Genomic DNA, 19,155 nt, shown 5'->3' with positions numbered 1-19,155 from the left:
CGAATCTGTTTGATGAAAAATCAGTGGTTTTGGGATCACCCCCACTTTGAGGAAGCCAGCCACCACACCTTCACATATGCGCTCCGTCATCCAGGGTTCCCAACAAAACTTTACCCACTGCTCTTCGTCAAGTAGCTCCCACCAGTCAGCACCTCTGTGAAGAGGTCCCGGCCCTCACAGCCCTTCTGTGGGTGAAAGTGGCTCTTCCTGGCCCCAATACCCAGGTACCCGATGCTCATCCCCATGTCAACATTCAACGTTCAAAAATCCTACATATCACAGTACCTCAGCTCACAGCAGACCTTCTCACCATTGTATCCAAACCCTCTGTTCAGGATACTTATCCATGTCCAACGACGCTACCCATGATGCAATGTTCCATTCTTTGTTTTTTTTAATGCTCTTTAATTAACCCCAATCCCATCAATCTATGACCCATCACAGCACTCTAATCTCTGTGACATTTCCAGCCACTTCCCAGACACACTTTCACCCCACTTTTTTCTTCAAATAAAACTCATATCAAAGCACATTTGAGCCTGTACAAATGTACTAAACCTGAGACTAACTCACTCTGATTCGTCCTGCAAAAACCACCCTATTAGGCAGAGTTGCCACGCACTTCTGGTTTCATAACCATGTCAACAAGTTCTCTCAATGTTAGGTCTCTATCCGTAATCATACTCACTTCTGCCTTAAGACAAAGAATCCTGGACGACACCATGAAAAACATCGGCTGCTGGTCTTCCCAAGCTTACCACAGCTGCATCCGTCAGGGCGTCTCACCTAGTTCAGTGAAGTTTCCTTTTGACGACTTTGGAAACAGCATCAAGTCTCCAGCTAAACCAAGACCACATTTGCCATCCTATAACCCCCCCTGACTTGGTCCTACAGGGTAAGGAGCAGGTTGGGGAGGGAGCTGGGGGGGACTTTCCAAACTACTAGCCATAGCCATGGTCATATATTGTGTGTTTTTCCTGATGACGCGAGGCTAACATCTCTACACACTCACAAAGTAGGAAACACATCACAACACTGAATTCGTTGTGTATTATTGGATATTGAGAGAGAACTGTCCGGGCTTTATGTGAGACAGAGACAGAAAAATGTGTGTCCCTGGTGGCTGACCACAGTGTACACGGCTGATTACACACATTGACAGGCCTGCTTTATCACTGTACACTGAGCCCCTGGCAGCTACCTGCCCCCTCCTTTAGTCACATTACATTCTGTCTCTACAATCAGCTCGTCTCGCTTGCTTCGCCCAAACTTTCTTAGAAAACATGTATTTTTATTTATCTACATTTTATTTCCACTGTGTAACCTCACACTGAAGTAATGGGCTCTGGCATTCTCATTTAAATTAATGTCTGTTTTGCTGTTCTCGTACTGATGGAAATAAAAGTTTAGCTTGTTCCTAAAAGTTTTTACATTTGATATTGTACATGTGAGCTCTTTACAAAGAGGAGCCATTGAGTGCACATCCAGTGAAGCATGTTGTGTTTCCCATTTCATTGGCAGAAATAGAAGTCTTGGGTAGTTTGCATGAGCAGTGGCTGAACAGACATTGAAAACAGTGCCAGCTGCCAAACTCAGACTTCATCTACCAAAAATCTAATCTGTTCTCCCAGCACAGGCAGAGCCTTCAGAGTTTCCAGAAAGGGCAGATGGCGGAAAGAATGAATGAAAGAACAACAAAAATCACTTCCAACACGTTTATCTCCTTTATTAGACACCAGAGAGGAGGGAGGGGGCACTTAATTTGGTATTTGCCTGTTGTCAGTTTGAGTCCACTGCTCCCTGTTTGACCCTGAGCCAGAGAAAAACAATGGCTTGGTTTCAAACAGGATCTCCGTTGGCAGCCTGATATATTCTTCTCCACAGAAAGTCAGAGCCTCTCAACTTCTGTTGGTCAGCCGCCTGCGGAGCTACGAGACCTGATGTTAGTCTGGGTTAACGGCATGCTGACACTGTGCCAATATAACCTTCCACGCTTTACAGTCAAGACAAACGACTTCATCGAACAGAACCTTTTCACCTGAACATGTAACATGCAGATTTGTCCATCCACAGCTGCCATGCTGGTACTGAAACAGAATGACAATCAGTTGGCATGCTAACAAGACTGACGGCTTCCAACATGGAAATCATAGACTGACGAGTTTTGCAGGAAATAGCTTTAAAAAACAGCGGATCATCTCTGAAGTCCTTCACAGCTCTACACAGCTTTCAGCCTTTTAGTGTTCATTGTTTTGTTTTTTCTGGCCTGCTCTCATCAACCTCTTTACCATGAGCAGCAGCTGTTTTCATGGATGTGTTTCCATTAAACCCACTGTATACAACCTTTACAGAGGCAAACAGCACACACACAAAGTAAACGACGAGCTGGAGGACAAATAGCAGCATTTAGCAGCTATAGAGCACCACCTGCTTGTATCTGAGAAAGGCTGAGCCCCCCCAGCCCGCACACACGTACACCAAAACAATAAAGGGATTCATTCCAAATCTTTATTGGCAAAAATTAACACCAATCAGCCGATAGTTCGCAGGGGCGGCCTACAAAGTAGCTACTATATTTGAATGAGGACCAAAAAAATGTATTTTTTTAATAGTTGAACAGACTTTTGAGTATCAAGTAAGTGCTTTTGTAATGATTTTATTTAACATGTGAAAATCTGATCTTTACAATCTCAGTGCAGACAAAGCCTCATGCACCCCCAGCAATCTTTGGCACCCCCCTAAGGGGGGCCCGGACCCCAGGTTGGGAACCACCTGGGGTCCAGATGTTTATTTCAAGAGTTGGTGGAGACAAAACAGAGCTAAAAGAGAGTGAACATTGGATTTGCATTTAGCAGTTGGACACAAAAACACACTCATAATTAATGCTAATGCAGGACTTTTTATAGGCCACTGTTCGCTCTTAGAGGTGATGTCGTCAAACAGGCAAAACATCAAAGCATTTCCTATTTAGATTTACTTCAAGACAAAGACACGTAGTTGCTAAAACGAAGCACATGTTCTACATATTGAGAGAATAATTGTTCAATCTTTTCTTGGTTTCAGACAAATGCACTTGTTTGCACGCGCCTCCATCTGCTCCCATTGTACAAAAGTAGCCCAAAATAGCACAAAGTAGCCCCCGTGACAGGTGCTGCCATCTTGCGATGGTGACGTCATTTGGAGCCAGAGTCTACGCAGTGGCCGTAGCCTCTAACCAAAACACACACTTAACTTAGCGAAAAAAAACAGCAAGGATCCCGCACGCCGGCGCGCTTCTCTGTGTTGGTCTGAGGTTAACGTTCACAGGTTACGTTTCCACTCGCGGAACGTCCTCCACTCTGCTAATCCGGAACAGATTGGCTGCAGGAGGCCTATTGGTCAACAGAGCTGTCAATCACCATTTTTATAGCATCAAATAACAGAAATATGAACACTTTGACGTAAACCAGCATGATAAGAACTAACTACAATGACAGAAACCATGTTTGAGAAAAATGTATTTGACGTGTATTTTGATTTTATAGTTTGACCCATGTCCCATCTGTTAACATGGAAGAGGCGGGCTTTATGAGCTATACTGCAGCCAGCCAGCAGGGGGCACTCTGAATGTTTTGGCTTCACTTTTAGGGAGCTGTCATGTCGTCCATCTTTCTATACAGTCTATAGTTGGGACTCACTGGTTTTAAAATATCCATTCGTTCGCCTACTTGTTTGAAATAATCTTGGCAATTGACATTTCTTTTTTCTGTTGGTAGATCATTTTGCTTATTTTCAGTAATATTTTCCCTGTTTTATTGTTTGTTCCTAATTTTTGAAAGCTGCATTTTCAGTGACAGCAGTGGGATTATGGATTTATGTTAACAGTTCAGAGAAAAATGGTGAATCACTTCAAAATAGTGTTTTGACAAGCAGCTTTAAAGACAGTCCAACTCCATAACCGCTGGCTGTACCCTGCATCAGTATCAAGTCTCCTGTTGCTTCAGGACGGAAGTGAGCCAGAAGCACAAAAAAACCTCTCCCGCTCCCCCTGCAGACACGAGTCAATGACCTGAGAAGACTGCCGATAAAGCTGGGGAGGGGGAGAGAGAGATAACGCTAACCGCCACAGACTCCAAACAGTGACAGAGGCTATCACTGTCAGAGGCTGCACACTGACCCACGCCATCCATCACTGAGAGGAGAGGATACGAGAGACGAGGAGAGGAGACGACAGGATGAAAGGGCAGAGTAGATTTAAACCATTAGAGCTTAAAAGAAAAGAGGGCAGAAGATGAAATTTGAGAGAAGATCACATGAGAGAATGAGCGGAGAGATGATGAAAGAGAGGGAGAGCTGGATCGAGGAGGAGGGATCTGAGAGAGGCAGGACGGAGGAGAAGAGAGCAGAAGTGAGACAAAGGAGAGCACAGATTTGAGAGGACAGGAGGAGGGAGGAAGAAGATGAGATGTTTGGGACGAGAAATTTAAGAGCAGAGGTCAATATAGAAGAAAAGATAGAAAATAAGAAATAAGAGTGGTCAAATTTAACTTGCTTGTTTTTAAACGTCCTTCTTTGCCCACAATTAGCTCCACATGAAAGAGCAGAGCAGCAAATTAACAAGTGCTCAAGTAGACAGAATATGCCCAGCTCAGTATCCAGCTGTAATGTCCTCTAAGTGGAGAAAAACAACATTGTAGATGTAATGAGGTGGAACATGGGGGGGGGGGTCACAAATAAAGAGCTGCTGTACAACACAGCTGACAACAGCAGATCGGAAAGTCAGCACTTCACGGCCACATGTTTTCCGTTTTGGGGAGACAAAAAGTTTACTAAGACGTACAGAAGATAAAGTGCCACCAGATGTGCTCTGGATATAATACATAACCTAAGCTTTATATGACAGTGACAGCTGAGCCTTCGCAAACAGCTGCTTAAGCACAATGAACACAGCCTGTATTAGATATTATCAGCAGCACGGATCAACACTTCACAGAGACACAAAGATGAAACTTCTTCACTCTGCCCTCATCTCCATCTGAAGATCACTATTTCAACAGACGTCATTTACATACAGACACACAACACACATGCCTGCAGCTCTTAAGATGTAGAATTGAAAGCGAAACAACTAAAGAAATAAGACTGTGCCGAGTCTTGACTTACATGAAGCTTGACTTGAAACATACTGTATTGTCTCGAGACTCATGTTGAACCGTATTTTACTTTATCTTCCTATAAGTACCTGAGACTTGTGTAGCAGACGCTTACAGAGAGTGACATAAACGTCAGTTTAAAACTAACTTACATATTCATGGACGCACACACACGATAAAAAGAGTCCGTCGGCGATCACTGATGTCTCCGCAGTAGGTGCAGTAAACAAGTCCGGGCATGTCTCCCTCACTGCCGTGTTTCGGGGGTATGCGCTGAGTCAGAAACGTGAGTGACCAGACACGTTTTTACATATTTTTTAAGGTCGGTCTCGTGATTTACGAATCGATATTGGGTCAGTCATTCAAATGACAATTGATTCGAATCGGAAAAATCTATTTTTTAAACCCAGCCCTTAACACAATGGTGATTGAACCCATGGCCCACTGATGAAAGCTCTTGCATTGCCAGTATTTTTTGGAATTATGAACTGTGGAGTCGATATTCCCACGCAAAGTCACGTCAGCATCCGTCACCCACTGTTGAGAGAGAAGGTGGAAACTGTGTAGTGTTTCTCTGGTTTGCACGAGTTCAGAGAAAACGATTTAAATGCCGAAAGAAACAGAGAAAAGACTGATGACTATAGACGATAAATCTTCTAAAATCAACGCATATCTAAAGATACCTGCCAGTACCTTTCCTCTTTGACAATATTACTACATATATATGCGTTACTGTTCGGCTAACAAGCTCAGGTTGCTACTTAACGTTAGCTTGTGATAGCTGGAAGTGTCTGCTGTTGAACAGAAAAAACACTGATTCCACAGTCACAGTTTAACCAACAGATGTTGCAGGTGAACAACAAGTAAATCAGTCCAACCATGACTGGACTTTAAAAAGCAGCTTAAAATCTCTTTTTTTAAAATGAATCCCAAACACTTAAACCTGCAGATGGTCAACTAATGCCCAGCAGACAATCATGCCTGCAATACTCTGGCAGAAACCCTGCTCGAGTCTTGATTGAAACTTCCCTTGACAGATCTGAAACCTGACTTGCCTTAAACCACTTGAACTTGACTTGAGATGTACTCTGACAGACATGAGACTGGACTTGGACTTGTCCCAAAAGCCCTGAAACCACTCAGGTCTAAACTACAGCAAATAGGTCAGCTCTTGGATTCGGTATGTCAGGGTTCTAGACCCAGAAATACGAAAGGTGGAAGTAAAAAAGAGTAAAAATAAAGATTACGTGGCTGAAATTGAACAGGGGAGTCATGATTCAAAGGGAGGCCAAGGACAAGTGTTTTCATTAGATTTATTTTGATTTAATTTCTGTGACTTGTAGCCCTTCAAAGAGACAGCAGCGGCTTGTTCTTTTTATTGCCTCTGCTTTATTAAAAGTCACAGGGAGGGTGAGCAGCTCTTAAAGGCAGGGCAGGTTCTACTGCAGGTGTAATAAATATCTGATGTTAAATGATTAGAGATAAAAAATGTATGCAAACTGTGTTTAAAATATGTTTGAATTGCCCTCCTGTATGTGTAGCAATGTCCCTGTATGTGCTTGATGCATGCGCAAACAGACATAAATCAGTACATCAACATGAGGAACAACAGCAGCGGACAAGTGGATCCCACATCTACAGAAGTGTGCCTTTCAGTGGGGAGAGTAGTAATAACCCTGATTAGTTCCAGTGTTGATGGCTGCTTATGGAGCTTCCAGGGGAGAGTTGAATAGAGATGGAAATCAGGGCTCAGCTACGGATGATTATCTAGCCACTCCAGATCAAAGATTTCCCTGGGCCTCATCACAGAGGATAAAGAAAAGATCAGTTCACCCTGCTCCGTGAAGCTACCTGTGTCTCTTTTATTGAGATACTCTGAAAAGAGCAGCGGGCTGTGTGCACTCAAACAGAGGCAGCGTGCATCTGTGTAAGTGCAGACGGATGCACATATGGTTATCAATATAAAAGTGGCAACAGAAACTCAAGCGCTGAGATGATCTCTAAAACTAAAGACTTCTGTAAATGGTCTTAAGGCTCTGCTTTGAGCTATGATCATTTAATGAATTAATTAATGTAGTGCCAGGAGTTAAAAAAGCACAAAAAATTACAGCATAATGTGTCAATAAGAACTCAAATCCTCAGCCAGAAAGAGGGTCACGACACTGCTGAGAAAGCTGTGGAGGAAGCGGAGTGAACCATCTGTGCTTTCTTGAGGTAGGTGTCCGTGTACAGTATGTGCGTGGGGGGGAAATGCCATGAACATGCCTACATGCATGTGAGTAATTTCTGTGGCATTTCTTCAACTCGCAGCGTGTCAAAATGAAAAAGTTGGCGTGGTTGTGAAGAGAAGTTGGGCCTTTTTTAAGATGTTAGTCATTGCTCCAATAAAAGTGTAAACTACTACTGAAGCCTTTGAACGTGGCTTATCTCTCCCCTTAAGGGAAATACCTGGAGCTTTAGCCGCCAGCAGATTATAAATGTTGTTAGTTCTTCTCACAAGATCAAAGAGATATTTAAAGACTACAAGCTACAAGCTTTTAAATCCAACATGAACTATTACAGAAACAAGCTAACAAGAACAGAGCTGTGAAACTACAAATGGACATAAAAAAGGGACCAAACATTAAATCAAAGTCCTGAAATAAAGAATAATTCTGCTTTCTAATTTCCAAGGCTACCGGTCTGTCAGGTGTTATCAATAGCAGTGCAGTCTTATTTGTGTAAACTGCAGTGCTGAGAGGCACTGTGCTGTAACTTATGACAGGTGTCATAAAAAGAAATCATCTGATCCCACTCTCTTTCACTGGTGCAAACAGGAGTGTGTGAATGTAGTCCAACCCTTCTTTCAGGTGCGATTGATTAAACAGCTGTTTGAGTTTCAAATCAAACCAGAAAGTAAAGTTTATATTGAAGTCAATCAAATGAAAGTGAAAATACACAGATACAACTTCAAAAAGAAGTGAAAATCCAAAGAAAAAGAAACTAAAGTCGGCGCTCAGATGAAGGCAAACAGTCTATAAGGAAAGCGACCGTCAGCCAGGAAAATCAAGAGTTGAGAATATGGTAGCTGTTATATTTGCATTGACTATACAATATATATCTATATAAAACAATAGCTAACACAGTGTATAAATGTGCATACTTAGGTGTTCCAGGGCCAGAGAACCTCCAGATGTACTGAACATTAAGGGCTAGAATTTGCATTCAGAAAATGAAACAGACATGTTGAGAATAAGGTCAAACTTTTGGTGCTGTTGCCAGGCACACTGACAATTTATCAAGTGTGAGATCTTTTTATTCCTTTATTTTTTTTTTTTTTATGTTAAATTTGTTTTTCTCACTGGCACATATGGAGAAAGTCCAACCTGATTCTCATCACTCCAACGTCTACTTGACACTTAATTCTCAAAATGCACAAAGAAAGAGAAAACGTCTTACCATATAAAACAGGTGTGCTACATTGGACCTATAAGTTAACCTGTGCATCAGTGCAGCCAGGTGAAACGTTGAACTGGAGTTTAGAAAAAGCAGGAATTTCAGGAGGTGATAAATAACTCTTTAAGAATTCCTTTGACCTGAACCAGGCTCAGAGGTTCACACTCCATTAACTAATTACACAAAGCTTTTTGAGTTCATTTTACAGATGTACAATTTTTATGTTGTTAATATATTTGAACACACATTCACCCACCAAAGTGCATTGAAAAACAACACAGCTTACCACACACATTTGCTAAAACTTTATATAAAAAACATAAAATATTGTGTTCTGTTAATAAGGCTCCGTATTCCTTTAGATGCTGCATATGTTGTTGGCTTACACGAGGACAAAGAAAACCTTTTGTGTCATTTAAGAAAAAGAAACATTTCAAAAAGATAAGATGGTAAAAAATGAATTATTTAATTTACAAAATGTACACGCTGTTTCAAGGTAAACAGAACTATTTGGACACTGTTTTATAAGATGTTCATTTAGAGTTAGGTTAACCAAGGTGCAGCACTACTTGTATGAAAATAACTCACAATATCATAGCAGACCCATTGCATCCCTCCTGGTCTGAATATCTGATTTTATCTTCGGGGCTAAGGCACAGAGAGCCAAGGATGCAGACACAAAAGAGGCCTCACATCCTTTTTCCCACACAGGCATTCATCTGCTTTAGATGCTCTGATGTGACAGTGTGGATTCTTCTTAGACTTAGCACTCAATAGCCTTTATATATTTTCCATATGATGCTTTAATGATGTATTTATTTGTTTGAGCTCTTTAATATTTATCATTACTATGTATGTATGCATGCATACGGTGTGTACAGAATTACAGTGAACATGGATTAAACCATCGACTTCTTGGTCTCATTGTGGTCGAAGGCTTCCAGAGCAGCACAGTGAGGTGTGAAGGTGTTCCCTCTGCTTCTTTCACACACTTGCTAACATGAAGTTAAAAATAGCAAACAGGCAAGAGAATCCTGCTAATTGAAGTGCTTGACTCACAGTTAAGCAGCTCAGATCCTAACATACTTCAACTGCTACTACACAAGGGTTCTGCCAATGTGGGCTTCTAAAGCCAGCAAAATGTACAGATATGTTTTTTCAGTAAGGTAAAGTGATATTAAATCAGTTTCATGCACGAAATATATCTTTAAAAAAATAGAGTTGCATTAAATCCCTCATATTGGAGGTGAAAACAGTCCAAGAGGACATGTGACTTTTTTAAAAGCCTAGAGTTTTGGACAGAGATGCTCACCGGAGGCCTTCATCTTTGTCTGAAAGCAGGTTTATTTAAGAACCAGTGCGATGCTGAAAGACAGTAATGGCTAGAACCAGAGAAGATTTCACTGACCTCATTCAGAGATGAGACCTTTCCAAGAAAACCAACACGAGAACGCAATTAAAGACAGGTCAAAGCACTGCAATAAACAGCATCACACAAAAACTGAGACAGAAATAGAATGAGATAGAGTGAAAGGTCATCAAGTCCATTTTCAGTGTCCAGCAAGAGTGTTAGACTTGAATTCACCATGAGTAACTCTGCCCTTTTTGGAAGTCATTTGTATGTCGGTCTTTTGCAACAGCATGCCTCAATGCTTTTTCTTAGAGTTCACTTTCAGCCAGAGAAAAGAGAAAGACTTCTGGCCTTAAACCATGCTGATGCCCCCGGACTGGAGCCATAAAGACCCATAAGTAAGATGGAGACAACCTCAGAATGGCCTTATAAATAAACGTCAGGCAGTGAATTGATCTCTGCATATAAAGAGATGACCATCCAACCGCAGCATACAAATCACAGCGATGTATCGTAAATTTCCTACCAGTGTCAAATCCCAGAGGACATAATAAAACGTGATAAAAGGAGTCAACTAAGACAGGAGAAATGCACCTGCAACTGAAACAAGTTCAAAACCACCCCATATCCAGCACTTAGAAAAAAACAGTTTATATTGAAAATGGTCACATTTCAACAAAGAAAGCTGCCTCAATGGGTTTGCCTTCAGAGGTTACTAATTACCAGTCATGCAGCAGCCTGTTCTTGTTTAGCAAATACCTGTTACAACTGTATAGTCATAATGTGTTTTTTTTTCTTATTATTATTATTACTGAAAGTTGTGTGTGCCTGTGTTTGCTGTGCATATGTAAATAACTGTGTGCAGGTCACTGGAGCTGATTGGCTGGCACCTCATCAGCGTCCGCAGGTGGTTGGCTGCGTCCGGAGACGGCAACAATAAGAAGCCAAAGTGACGTCATCGCGGCGGCTTTGAGGAACCCCGTCTCCCTCTCCTTCTAACCGGCCACGTTTTCCTTTGTTTCAAGATTCAGTCTGTTTAATTTAGTATAGCAATATGTAGGGGTGAATCTTATTTATTTATGATCGTTTTCTCCTGTTTATATTAGTTAGGGAGGTAAGCGGTTGTATTTCTGTTCTTTTTGAGTTGTTAGGTCAGATCATTTACCTTCTGAGTTAGAACTGTTTGTTTGTTATTTTGATTCACCCTGAAGTTCAGTTTAACACTTTTTGTCACTGTTAAACTTATACTTTTTTGCTTATAAAAATAAATCTGTCTTATTTTTCTTAACACGGTAACTTTTGTGTCTGTGGCTGCTTGGGACTTGAGGGAAATGGGACTCATTCATTTTATGCCTCGGCCACCACTAGACGGGGCATAACATACCAAACCTCATCGATCCATCATTTGTTATAACCCAGATATTTCCCAAACAATAAACATACCCTGTGTGCCATTTATAAATATTGCAGAAATCAAAGATAAAAACAGACAAACAAACATACCATCAAATAAAAAAAAGGGGGGGAAAGCATTGATGGCATTCAAGGTTTTGCAGAATTGCCCTATTTTCATTTCAGGATATCGACTCGACACCATAGTCGGTTTTGAGATCTATCAGCAACATAGTGGTCAAACCATTAGCTGCTTTAGATAACTAAGTACGTTAAAGCCTTCCAAGAAGAAAGATCAATAACACTGTGGGAACTCATCAAAGTAATTCCAATACATTAAACTACGTTTCTTCAACAGCTGCGACTGATCTGAGAATGATGCCAGTATCAATACTTGCCTCCATTACTGCCTAAAATGTGGTATTGTGTATCAGCGAGTATGCAGGTCAATGCATAGTCTGATACCATAACCAAATAACAAACAACAGCAGCGTGGTGTTAGCAGGGGGTGTGAGTCAAATCTAGCAAAATGTCTGCATCTTGTATTTTTACAAGCAAATATTGCTTGTATATTTATTAAGTTTCGCAAGTATTGGAGGGGTACTCGATATTTGCCAATACTCAGGTTCAGGTATTGGAATTGGTATTAGGAGCAAAACAAATAGTCTTTGAACATCGATAGATCTAAGCTTGTGTTCTGGTCTATAACACTGGAGCGACTCATCAAAGTAATCATGGAAATATGTTGGTTTTTCGTAGCCTGGTTGTGTATTGATACAAAATATTAAACAATGCATCATTAGTCAGCCATCTAAAAAATGTTGGGACTTTAACAGCCACTGATCAGTGAGAAAATTGATTACACTCACATTCAAGGTTTCAATATTTTTTCCTCATCTAACACTGATTTATCCATCATCCATTTTCTTCGGCTTATCACACTGATGCAAAATAAATTTGTCAGTGATTATCTGAACTGAATATTACTTAAGATAAATTTATAAATAAGACATAAAATGATTCAACTAATCAAAAATAGGGTTAGCTACATCTGTAATAAAATAATTGTGAACCAGTGCTGCACAACAAGTTTTCCTAAGCAGGAACTCAGTCATACCAATCACCACCTTTAAACCTGCTTTATTTGTATTGTGCCATGTTCTTCTCATTATCAGCTCCTCCTCTGGTTCTTTTCTGGCGAGTACAGGCAGTTTAGGAATGAGTAGTCATTTCAGGAGGTCATTCAACTCCTAGAGGACCATTCAAATAATTTTAATTTTCTTTGTGCAAAATAAAGGTAAAGAATTTCCTCACATAGCTCTGAAAAATCTACGCAGTTGTGATTTGAGATAAGAGAACCCTGATGGTAGGGGAAACAGTATAAAGACTGATGTAGAGTGTACAAGCTACACAGGATTGGTATTTTAGTGCTTAAATACCTTTGTCAAGCTGCCAGCGTGAAACTCAGTTTATGCTTGGCTGCTCTCTCGACAGTTGTCTCCAGACAAAAGGCACCATGTAGCACTTCGCCCGGCGTTTATACCTTTACAACAGGAATTATTAAGTGATCACACTGTTTCTCCCAGACTGCTGTTTCTCAAAAGTGCTGTCATTTCATTCCTGAATGAGCAGAGAAATAAAAAGAGGGAAAATATATAATTTATTTGATCTGTTTGAAATGAATATTTTCTCACTTCCTGGCAAGTGCCAAGTGTCACCCCGGCAACATCCAATCACGCTGCGTGACAAGGCTTGACATCACCCAAGGCATTACAAAATTCTACAACTGTGCATCAGCGATAATCCTGCCTAGCGGTTGCTTAATTCCTGTTTTTTTCCACTGTCTCGGTGCCCACATGCTCTACACAGCATGTCTTCCTGCAGCTCAAAATGACCCATATTAGTGTCGTCTGATCTCATGCCTTTATTAGCAAGATGAAATTGTTGCTTAAATTACTTTTTTAAGTACCCCCATCATAATGTTCCAGACTCTTAAAGTCATTTGTAGGTCAAACTACATTTTCATAAATCATTTTTATTGAAACTGCTTTCATCAAGTTTGTCACATTATATTTCAATGATAAAATGTTAAACCATTCGACATCTTCCAACTCGACTGGGTGGTTCACTCCCACCACTCTCATCAACCTAATTTCCAATAACAACAGCCAATCCATCAAATGATACCTGCCAAGCTACAAACAGCAGACTGACACTGTGAGCTCTGGTAAACATTGGTGGGAATTAAGCAGCTAAAGAGCCAGGTGTTTTTCACAGGAAGTGGTTGAGACCAAAAACAAAGCTGCAAAGGGTGAATGATGGACATACGTTCATCAGGTGGCTGAAAATATGATTTCATATCCTAGATTGTGAATCAGAAGAGGTTGTATCCTCTAGTTTTGAAAAACACAGCCAATGCAGTGCCTTAAATCTGTTCTCTTTCTAACTGCCGGCAGAGGGCCACTCTGCTGGTTGCTAAAAGACGTCTGATTGTATAGAAGTCTATGATAACATGTCACCAGGGCTGGGCGATATGACCAAAATCCTATATCACGACATCGGATTTGTCATATCTCGATCAGCTTTATTTCTGGTAATTTAACTAATAATTAGTCTATATCAAATAACCACAGGGTAAAGTCTATTGTTGGATAATCCTGTGTAACTTAAATACTTTATAAAATAAGAAAATACTATTTTTATTTATCAAGTCATGCAGGGCTTCCCACTAACATAAGGAGCAGTCAGCCAGTGGGGAAAGTAGCCAGCCTGCTAGCCAGTCTGGAGGGGAAACTTTGGCTGTAAAAGCCCACATTTGGTGGCTTCACGCACATTTTCAAAGGAGAATTAGGCCTTTTGTAAGTTTTAGTCCACTCAGTCAGTGTTCATGTTTGGACAACACAGAAAAAAATGTACACAGCTGTGGCGTACAGTGACTACAAGCTGTGATGTGCTTAAACTCCCTTGTTACTCAATAAGAGGTTGTTGATCTGCCATTGTAACAACCGTCCCTATGGGTTGTTTATGTTTATATCAGTAAACAGCAAAGCTGCCCGCTTTATTACTCTATATATGGCTATGCAACAAACATCACTCAGATAGTAACCTGCAAGAGAAATATAGGAGGAAAGCGACATTTGGGCTATATAAAGGTAATTTATATTATTTATGTTGTTCATTCGTTAAAGGAGCAGTTCTCCCCTGGAAAAAGCCCCTGTCAGTCAAAGCTGGTGTTCTCTGTATTCGATAGAAGCAGTAATATTTGAAATTGGCGCCATAGCTGTGGAGAAAGTTGTACAAACAGGTCCTGGATTCGCCCATTATACATTCCTACAACATCCAGCATGCATTGCGCCCCTCCCTCTGAAAGGAACGGCCCAGCACAAGAAGTTGGAGTGAAATCCAACCGTTTTCACTGCAGGCAGTGGCTCAGAGCGGTACAGAATCCGGAATATTTTGAGAATATACCGGTGGATCATCTAAAATAAACTTCAGGACTTCAGTCTACGTTAGAAACCTGACGATTTTGAAGAGACGTGACTCAGTTACACTCAGTTGAATTTTACGTATGTGGTTTGTTCAACTAAACACTGCAGACATCGGGCGGGCGTCCTAGATTGAGGAAGTGTGGTTTGGCAAAGGAAACCTCCGCCAGACTACGTACAATGCGTCATCTGGTGGAGGATTTCCAGGGCCCATTGGAGAAGCGGATATCGTCCTCCAAAGGCACAGAGAGAAATTGCTTTTTTTCTGCCACAATGGCATTAGCTCCACATAATAGCATGATAGGACTGAGGTTCGTAAAATGTCTGCGTGGCGTATTGGGAAAACATTTTAATGCTTACTGTGCAGGCGTCATTTTGCTGCCACCGATGTTTTCCGGTGTTTTCTGAAGCAGCATGTAACGACGATGACCGCTCTCTGTGCAGTAAAATGCAATTGTTCTTCTTGTCTTTTGCTAATATCTATCAACACTGAAGTCTGCTCTCTGCCAAATGTGCTCTGTGCTCTCAGCTGAGCGCAACCGCCTCTCCACATTCAAACACGGACAGACAGGCATCTCTCATGCTCGTATTGATTTAAAGCGGAGGCGTGTGCTTCTTTAATGAACAGGAAAAGCAATACACAACTTGTTAGCTGTAACAATTTTCATGGAAATTTTGCAAATTATGTTGCTTTATTGGAGGTACGACCTCTTGTAGCCAAACCACTTCCACACGGCCGAATAGCGCTCTTCCTCCGTACTAAATCCTCGTCAGAGGCCGACACGCTGCTCTGGCTTTCAGCCATGCTTATGCTTGTCATGTTGTGGTCACGTGAACGCTCGGGTATGCAAATACGCCAGCACATCATTGTGCCACTACATCTTTGATATCGGGATATGACACTTTCTTATTACGTAAAAAAATTACACCGGTATATTCAGAACGATACCATATGGCACAGCCCTACATGTCACTCCTTCTCTCTTGTTTAATGACCTCAGTAAACATTTTCCTAATGAGTTTATGATCTCAATATCTATTCTGAAGCCTCTAACAGAGCATGATGTTTAGTGTGTAAATCATGTTTGAAGCCTGCTCATGGCTAGTTCTAGCATTAGCTGTTAACTAAGCCTTTGCTAACTTCCTTCTTCTCTGCGACTCCAGTCTCTCATCCAAAAATGTCACTTCTGGCTCTGAAAAACAAAGATGACAAAGGCCATGATGCCAAACTTGAGGCTTCAAAAAGCCAGTCCTCAAACCGATGGGAGAAATCAAGGTGACCAAGTCCTTCTGCCCATGCGCCAAATCAATGATAATGTTGATCAGTGTGTCCTTGACGTATAAATAGGTAACTTTTTTCACTAAGTTCACTGAAATAACTAATGTTTCAGCTTGTTCTGCTGCCACCAGCTGGCTAAAAATAAAAGGATGATATTTTATGGATGTAGTTTTGTTGCTTGAAAGAACTAAGTTGAGAAAAGCTTTGTGTTCTAGATCAAACAAATAACTAGTTTAGGATAAAAATCATCACAATTGACTGTTGGCAGGAATCAACCACTGTCTCTGTGACAAAGTTGCCCACTTTATTGACCTATTCATCCACCGCAACTGTGTGCTATAACCCAGTTAGAGCTGAGCATGAGGGCTGAGGCGTGAATGTAGCCATTGAGGCTCTCCTTGGTAAAGCTTTGTGGCAGTTATATGGTTGTCAGCCTAAGTTCCTGTCTCACTCCGCACATTGGCCAAGCCTCATTAAGCATCCTCCCAAGTTCCTTGTTTGGGCCATAATTAGAGGAGCCAATGGTGTTGCAGGATCTGGTCAACCTCCAAGCTGCTCCGAGCAAAGATAGTCTCTGTCTGGAGACCTTTAAGAACTTTCAGGACAGGGGATATCGGCAAGTTTCACCTTTAAAGTGCCGTGTTTCAAAGTGTGTGACTATCCTGTCTGTGCTGACAGATAGAGTATTTAGTCCACAGCATGGTGGGTGTCACACACAAAGCGATGTGTGGAGCTCAGAGGCAGCAGAATAGCACTGTCTGTCTATGTCACACAACACAGTGCCTACAGTCCCTCTCCATCTTCCTTTTAATCCATCTTCTATCGTCCCGCTGACTGTCTCCTCGTCACCCATCTATTCATCTCGCCCCTTTCAATGACTCCCTCTGTTTCCCCACCTCACTGTCTCTTCTTCCTCCCTCTGATGTCACAAATTCCGATATGAGCTTCTCTGATAGCACACACAGCCTCGGACACTGCTGCCTTGTTTGGAAGGGGAGTGATCAGAGGATGAGAAGATGGAGGGAAGGCGGGTGAGTCGACGGCGCGGGTATTTTCCGAGGCAGCGGGGGAATGTAAGACGCAGAAACAAAGGAGGACATCTAGGTTAAAAAAACACGCATGAATGCCTCTGAAAAGGCCTGTGTTGTGTTGCCGGCTTGTCTCATCCCTGTGACTCCGAGCCAGCCGTGCCTGTCAGGGCACTACTGTTGAGTCTATTTCTGTTATCTGCCCTCTTTCTTGTGGATAAAACAGTTGACTGCTAATATCCGTACCTGAGGGGTGAGGGGGCGTTCTCAGACCCTGAACCTGGCACTGTCCCAGTGATCCATGTGCTGTCTTCAAAGCAGACAAGTCCTGCGCCTGACTCTCCTCAGATTCATGTAGCAGATCTAACATGAATTTAATGCTGTTGTGAGATACCTTTCATGCAGCACAACAGCATAAATATATGTGGTGGTGATGTGGGTTTATGTATCAAGTATAAATCACAGGATGTGCATCTACAGGGTGTGGATTTGAACATTTTAATATTAACAAGAGGTCAAAAATGAGTTCAAACCACTGCACCACAAGTGTGACACTTTGGGGAATGCAGATAATTTTCCTTTTTTTTTGCAGACATGATGAGCTGCAGAGGCATGGGTCAAAGGTAGTGCTGCATATATGCATATGATAGGAGGGGTCTGCTGTGTCGCCTGGAGACTAGACTCTCTAATGGAGTTGTTTTTATGGAACAGGGTCGTACATCCTTTCATCTCTTGCTCCCCTGTCGTTGTTATTATACAAAATCTACCTGATAAGACTGCAGCTTATTATGACCAGGAGGACCTCCAAACTGGTGCACATGTTACAGAGGGGGGTGTCATTTCTTAAGCCCATGTATTATCCAAGTCCATCCAAAACTAAGCTAACTTGAATTCTCTATAGTGGAGGTGGAGGATGAATCAGTGGAAAAGGGTTGAATTTAACAGAAACTAGCAGAACAATGAACACGGGGACGCCAAGTATCAAGGGCACTTTAATGTAATTTGACCTTTAAATGCCTGATGTATCCGTACCTCTGAATAAATCTGTTGGCTGTTTTAAACAGCTGCTAACCCAAAAGAATTTCATTAATCTCTGTTCCTGTGGAGAGTTTAATTGTTCTTTAATTGCTCTTTCCGAGGCTGTAGTCCAGTTATTATTTCAAATACTGATTGAATCTACAAATGATGGTACCTGCCTTTAATACTGAATATTGTGTCAGTAAATCCTTGACATCTTTAGTTTGTTTTTCCTTCATTGGTGCATTGATACATCTTCTTATATTAAGTATACATCCATCCACACAGTAACAGTAAGGTAAAAGGCTGCATTATCCCGGTTAAGACCTTAATTAGCCTGAAACGGTTTGCTTTTGTAGCAGACTTTTAGAAACACTGTCCTCACCTGTTGAGATTTCATGAAAATATACAGTATGACGGTGCGTTTTCAGCTCTGTACCCTGAGAAAGGTAACGTTATGCTGCTATGAATCAACAGTGATCAGGGCATAAGCTAACAGAAATTTCACCTGACGTATACAAGGGACAAGCATATGTGTTTTTATAGCGCCCCCAATAGTGTGATTGTGTAACTGGACTCAATTCTACCAAGCAGTATTTTCATACTGTCAGCCAAGCAGGAAAATAAACATACAAAAGAATATCTCTCTCTAACTGAACATGAAATAGCAGAAAATCAACAGAAATGACTGTTTGAAAGTTTTTCAGAAACAGCAGCCTCCCTGTCCGCCTCGTTTTCATCATTCTGTGTCTGCACGTGCAGCGTGCCACAGATTGGACTTCAGTGAGCTTTGCTGCAGCACAAGGAGAGATGAGGGAGGCTCCTTGCACCAGAAGGGGACACTGAATGACAAACCCATTTTGTGGCGAATAAGACTGCTGGCCATCAGTGAGTGATACCAGGCTGACTGAAAGTGCGCCACAGCAATAGGCTCAAAGCGTTCATCTGCCTACTCCACTGCAAAGAGCTCTGTGCCTCCCGTTTCTCCCATCACTGGGCAGGAATCCTCCCTGCCTCATCATATATTACTAAGAGA

The sequence above is a fragment of the Semicossyphus pulcher genome, unplaced genomic scaffold (genome assembly GCF_022749685.1).
Source record: "Semicossyphus pulcher isolate SPU_LCO1_2020_fin unplaced genomic scaffold, fSemPul1.0.p SCAF_9, whole genome shotgun sequence".
Lineage (NCBI taxonomy): Eukaryota > Metazoa > Chordata > Actinopteri > Labriformes > Labridae > Semicossyphus > Semicossyphus pulcher.
The sequence above is the reverse complement of the archived record's forward strand: the minus strand, read 5'-3'. Positions refer to the sequence as shown.